We start from the raw sequence: 7,292 nt of genomic DNA, 5'->3' as shown, positions 1-7,292 counted from the left end.
AAAAGAAAAAAGAGAACACAGGATACTTATTGCTGCAGTGAGAGAATTCATTCAAAACAAACTCTCACACAACTGTAGCAGAATGCAAAGATTAAGCAACTGGTAGTAACTCACAGATAAGGTAAGTAGGAATGACAAGTAGTGAACAATATGTCCCAAAAATAAAATAATCTGGTTTGGAGGTAGTAGGAAATGAGCCTGTTATTTACAAAGATCCTGGTGTCAATCATTTGCCATGCATTTCAGGAAATTTTGGAGAATTTTTCTTTTTCACCCAGATGACGCTAACTTCATATGTAATCATTTCATATATATTACATGTAAGCAAATATATGGCCTCTAATTTATGACTTTCTTTCGAAGAACCAGGTAACAAAATGATACCAAAAATATCCAAACAGATGCTTCCAAGAATTTCTGCAATTTTTCTGAATTTTATAATTTATAATTTATTTTAAATGTTGTTTTCCTCACATTTTTAGATAAAATCACTCACTGCTATTTACAAGTTCTTTACAAGCTTAATGTACAACACCGCAGAAAAGCAAATATTTCTCAGTCTACTTGTAGATTTTACTGAAAAGGTCTCATGTTTCATACTCAGCAAGTTTTTTAAAGTTTATTATTAATATAATATTGAGTAAACAATTTTAGTTCTTGAACTACATAATTAGCACTAAAGAGTAATATATTACTATTATTTACCTGTGAATCTGTATGAATGTGCTTAGGAGCATATGCTCATATTCAGTGTGCTAACCAAGCAAAAAGGCTTGGAATAACAATGACACTGAAATGAAAAGAAATAAGGGAGCCTGACAGCTTTTTCCAAAACTTGTGCTCTCTGGCCATTTAGAAACTGATGTTATTGGAGATAAAATCATCATAATATGAACATCAATATAACATGAATTTTCATTAGATAGAAAAGGGATTATTTTGAAAGTACCAATGGAAATCTGCTCTTCTACTCATCAAAAATCTGTTTTGGGGTTACCACAGAGCCACACAAACAGAGTATGAAAGCAGGATGAAAATCAGAGGATCCAGCTAAGAAGTTACAAGGCTGATATCATTTTATTAGTTCTCATATGAGGCAAGAGATTTTTTTTCTTCCCTCTTTAGTCAGGAAAAGAGAATAGGAAAAATCTATTCACCTATGGAAAAAGGATCTATCTCTTTACTAAAAGATTTCTAATAGTACTATTTTTACTTCATGTAAGAAATTCAGAGCCCAGTTCAGAGACAGAAGGACAATTACATCCACCCTTAGGGTTTGAGGAGCTGATTTAGGTGTCATGGAAGACAGGGCTACTATGTGAAACACTCTATTTTGTACTGCAGATTTGACGTATATCCATGCTGTAATGTTTCTAAACCATCATACTCCTGTCAACACTCCTTCACTCGGGTTTCCACTGTGAGTGGGCTTCTGGCCAATGCAGCCAGCTCAGAATTCCTTGAAAGGCTTTATGCCCTCTGGATGGGAAGCTAATCTGTACTTGGATAATGTGATACTAACACTACTGCAGTTACAGGAGGAGCTGCAGAAAATGCAATACTACAATACCATTCCTCATTTTTCTTTGGGCACCTTGCAGCAGACACCACCTTATACACCCCACTGTCATGGGTCTCCAGCTCCTCTTTGTGGATGATAACAGTGGCTGCAGCAGAAACAATTTGAGGGCCTCCAGCATTTTTCCTCAGCACCCCTTCTGCTTGTTCCTCTGAGTAAAACTGCTAGAAATCCAGAGGCTGTGTTCAGTGTTGACTTTAATTGTGGATATGCATTTTACCTTCCATATGCTTTCTACAGCTCCAGAGATCCCAAAGACTAAAGTTTCCTTCTGAAATTATGTGAATTCCTTGTTCATAGTTGGGACAAAAGTAACTCTGCAATCATTTTGTTGTTAATAACTCTGCCTTTAAGCAAATCTAGAAGAAGGAGAATAAGTATACACTCTCCGAGATGTCTGCACACTCATGCCAAAAAAACCCAGAAAATCACTACACCAAATATTGTATAAATTTTCACAAAAAAACACAATTGCATATCCAAGCCCTTCAGAGAATATTTATGTATCAAATATAAGCATTTGCAATCATGAAGGCTGTTTTGTATATTCATTACCAAAAAAGTAACAAATTTCTCAAACTTATTCAGAGCATAATTTCCAGTCACAGTTACTCAGAGTTCCTTTTGTTAATATTTGTCCAGAAAGCACAAGTTCGTGCTCATTTCTGACTTTCTTTTTCATATATCATACTCTATTTATACAGTTAGTTGGGATCTAGGTACAAACCCAATGTTGCTAATGTCATTAGTTTCTGTCATGTAATTTCATAGTCTGTTAAAAAACAGGATTTGAAATTAGCATAAGTGCAAAAGCATTCAGAAATGGAAGGTTTTTTTCTCAGCTGAAAAGGTCAAGTACTTGTAAATCTTTGTCAGAACTGAAGCGACACAAATGCACTGCAGTGGCAGCTTTCCAGAAGGGTGGTGCATTTATTGCCACGGTAGTGCTTGAGCTTCACTAGTGTGAAAAGCTGTAGCAGCTTGTAAAAATCATAAATAAAAATATATCTGTAGCCAACAATGTAAGACATGATTCAGGTATCCTGAGTAAAAAATTAATAAAGTAATGAAGGTAAATCTTCATTTGGAGTATATACTGAGGCATCAGAATATAAACAGGCAAAAGGTAAGGTGGCGAAAAGACAGGTAACTAAATGTTCCTCTTTTTGTTTAAACTTAAATGGTACAATTTTTTTAAATTCAACTACTGAAGGTATTTTACATATTCCAATTTATGCTTTTCTCTGAAATATCTGTCATTGGCCAGTGTCAGAAATCAGGCAGATAAATTAATTGGTTTGCCCCACTTATGAATAGCTAAGCATTTTCACTGTCAAATTTTGAGATGCTCAAACACTGCAGAGACTATATTTCTGAAATCAGAACCCTATCTTTACATTAAACACAGAGTAAAAAGGGGTCTTAACCCATGTCTTGAGAAGTAGTGATCTTTCTACCATCATACTGAACATTTATTTAATGTAACAAAATTGTGATGCTCCTACAAAGAGCACAAATATTAGGAATACACTAACTTAACTTGTTTTCATTGAAAACCAGATATTACATAGAGAAGCACTGAGGAAGGAGACAGTCCCTTTTTGCATCTGTAGACATTTTCAGTTTTGGAAGCATGAGAACTCTTAGTGTTTCTTCTGAACAAACAGATTTCTTCAGATGTCATTTTGTTCTTCATTGCTGCTACACACAGACTTAGTGCATTTTAGAACTTGGTAACTGTCTGCTCAGATGGTGACTGGTCCTGGAGTCAGATGCCTAAACCAGATGTCTGAACTCCTCAAGCACTGCTCTAATTTGCTTCCAGGAATGGGACATCTACAACTTCTCTGGGCAACCTGTTCCAGTGCCTCACCACCCTCACTGTAAAGAATTTCTTCCTAACGTCTAAAGTAGACTTACCCCTCTTCAGCTTGAAGCCATTCTCCCTCACCCTGACATGCGGTTGTAAAAAGTCACTCTCTGGCAAACTTCTAGGCCCCCCTTAAAGACTTGAAGGCCACAATGAGGTTTTTCCAGAGCTTCCTCTTCTCCAGGTTGAACCACCCCACGCAGCTCTCTCAGCTCATGCTCACAGGAGAGGTTCTCCAGCCCCGAGATCATCTTCATGGCCTCCTCTGCACTCGCTCCAGTAGGTCCACATCCTTCTTGTGTTGGGAGCCCCAGAGCTGGACACAGCACTCCAGGTGGGGTCTCATGAGAGGGGTAGAGGGAGAGAATCAGCTCCCTTGACCTGCTGGCCTCACTTCTTTTGATGCAGACCAGGATGTGGTTGGCTTTCGGGCTGTATCATTTTTGTTATGTCAGTATTCAGGCCTCTAGGACAGTTATCTCCATATGGGACAGTTCTGCAGTTAAAACATTCATTTAGGAAATGAAAGACTTCAAAACTCCTCAGCTATTGCAAATTCCAAGTTACACACAGACCTGCTCCCAAATCCAGATTTTCTTTTTGAACTATAACATCAACATTTGTGAGATTAAATCCAACTCAATAATCATGAGGAAGAAATTTCCATAAATACTATTACCCTTCTTATTTTTATCTGGTGCAAAACTAGCATCAAAACAAATAATTTGAGTGTTTTTCTTTAAATGCAGTGTTTGAGGTCCATGAGTCAAGTTGTAAGAATCTACACTCCTGCTATTTCAATAAGTATTAGGCATATTGCTCACCCTGTTAGAGGTACCAAGTTGTTAGTGCATAAATTTGCATTTTCTTACCATAACATGAGTACTGAAAACTTTGTGTAAGGTAAAAGACAACTTTTATTACAGTTCTCATTCTTGAACAGCTAGGTTTCTATTTTAATTCTACTTTAATTCTTCTGTGACTGATAGAATATTAGTAATGCTTAATGTTCAAATTATGTAATCCACCAGCTACAAACAGGTAATTTTGTTTAAATAATAAATGGATTGAAGTTAATTGAACTGTAAAAGTAACAATAATATAATGTATTTTTTCAACAGCAGCTCCATTTATATTTTATTTTACAGTAAATTCACTTCATCTTTTTCTCATTCATTTGCTCTCCAAAACAGCTGCCAGTAAAGACCTCTGCTTCCAATAAACCTCATGAAGAGAGACTTGAACCATAAACTAAAAACTGTTTAATATTGCTGCATTTTTTGTTATCTGACTGCTATAAACTGAAGTTAATTTATAGAGGCTATATTAAATCAGAATTTTAAGTTAGAGACAGTATGACATAAATTGTTTCAAATGCTAAATCAGCAATGGCTCCACCTCTCATTTTGGTTAAGCAGAGTAAGAATTCATTAAGACTTGCTCTACGTTGCTCTGGAGCAAAACATGCTTCACTTTTATTTAGCTATTTCTCACAAGTTTTTCTTAGTCACTGCTCATTCTTTGTCAGCAATTCCCATAAAATCTGAAGATATTTTTTTCTCAATATGCAGATGTATTTTAATAATAAAAGAGAAAAGGAAATATATTAAAAAAGTATATTTCTTGCCCATTCCATTCTCTTCCAGCCAGTAACAAAGAGATGTTTATATTCATTTATAGTAAATTGATATAATTATTTTGCTACCAGTTGTATTGTGCTTTGATTTACCAGGTGGGTACAGCTTCTTAACTTTTAAAGGCAGAAATACTATCTTTAGGTATATTTGCAGATTATCTGGAAAAGTATTATTACTGAGGATGTGTTTAGCATTCTTGAAAAACACTTGTAAAAAAGTTTTGGCATAGAATAAAAGCCTTACATATAAAAGCCTCATTTCATACTTTACCTAAGGGAAAAAGTGAAGAGCAACCTACTTGAGAGTAAAAGCTTTGAAAAATGAATCCTGTTTTTCTCCATTTTTCACGTTTCCAAGTTATTTGGTTCACCTTCAATTAGAACACACACTGCATGCCCATGAGCAGGCCTGGATTCAACACAGGATTTATAATGAAGCTTTCTTTACTGCCAGATATCCTGGAAATCTTAGGCCATCTGGTTTCACAACATACTTGTAGCTGATTATCTGCTTAAGAATTAATTAGGAACACATGTTAAACTGTTGTGATAGCAAAATTGTTGACATTTGTCTTATATGTGTTTTGAAAAGCAACCATTTTCCAAATCAGCTTCCAAAATAGGATGAAGTTGTGAAATAAATGGCAAAATCCACTAGGATTAAAATGCAGGCTCCTTGGCCAGGAATGATACCTAAAAGCATTATATTGTATTTTTCAGCATCTGAGTATAAAAATATGACATAGATGAAGTTCCTTCCCATATCAGTTTAACTCTCTCCTTCATATAAAAGATAAGTGTAGCTTAAAATTGGGAACAAAAACAAAACAGCACAATAGGAAACACGATGAGATTCAGATGCTTAAGGATAACTGAAATACATATTCATTTTCCCAGAGTTAATTATCTTTTCAGTTTTAAATAGAATATACACTTGTGGATTTTATAGTTAAATCATTACCCATAGAAAAAACACCAAATACAGAATTTTCTAAAAATTGCACCTTGACTCAAGCCACTTGTTCTTTCACTGAGGCTTTTTAAAACAAAGACTATCAGCAGCTTGTGTGAGTACAAACAGCAAATTATTGTGACAAAATAAGTTATTGCACATCAAATGGGTGACTGCCACAGACCACTTGTTTTCTCTAAGTCACTGAGAAACAAAATGCCTGAGCAGCTTCAGCTATCACTAGAGAGTTGAGGGGGATGGGTGTGTGTGAATGTTTGTAAGAACATGGCTCAATTAGAATTAAATATCCTGAAATTGTAAGAAACAAAAAAATATTTACACTATGACCTCCAAAATTTTTTATCAAACTGTGAATAGAATCAGTCCTATAACATTTTTTTAAATTAAGGTATTAATAGAAATCATTCTTGCTTTTTCTTTTTATGTCTGATACTAACCTTGCTCAACAGAAAAAAAGGCAACATGAAACACTAGAGTTTTAAATACAAAGGAGTTTTCACTTCCAGTAATTAATAAAAGCATCTTTTTTCTAATAGTGTTTTGAAATCTAATGTTTTGCCTTTCAGCCTCTTTAGTCCATTTCCTTCCATAGGAGTTAAAGACTTCAAATTTGTCATTATATAAATATCCACAAATGAAAGACTTTTAGGCCCTAGTTTGTGCAACTGCTTGCTAATGTATTCTTAAGTCTCTGTGTACAATATTAAGCCAGAAGGCAGCATGAAAACTTCTCTTTGCAAAGTTGAATAATTTCTGCAAAATGGCAACACTTGTGGAGCATTTTGCTTTGTACACTGTGCTGAAGGTCTAATTCTTTTTTGACCTGAGCACCCTGGGATAATGGAATGACAGTTTATACGTTTATATAAGTCTATCTCCTTCCCTCTTCTCACTTCCTTGGGTGAAGTGCATTAGTGCCTGACACCACTAAAATATCATTTAAACATAGAGAGAAACATCAATAGTTACACAACTCATGCTAAGAACTTTAACTACTTTTGAAATGAGTGAGAAGAAAAATGCTGGCATTTTTTAGCAGCCTTATAAGATAACACAGAACAACAGAAAATCTAGTGCTTTTACAGAATTTGTAATTCATCCTAACCTGTAGTTCCAACTTGAGTAGCATTTACAACTCTGAATATTAAATGCAATCTGTAAATAAATTTTCAGCTGCTACAGATATTAGTTAAGGGCTGGAGAAAGCAAAGGAAAGATCATGATAACATCCATG

The sequence above is a fragment of the Passer montanus genome, unplaced genomic scaffold (genome assembly GCF_014805655.1).
Source record: "Passer montanus isolate IOZ18808 unplaced genomic scaffold, ASM1480565v1 scaffold75, whole genome shotgun sequence".
Taxonomy (NCBI): domain Eukaryota; kingdom Metazoa; phylum Chordata; class Aves; order Passeriformes; family Passeridae; genus Passer; species Passer montanus.
The sequence above is the reverse complement of the archived record's forward strand: the minus strand, read 5'-3'. Positions refer to the sequence as shown.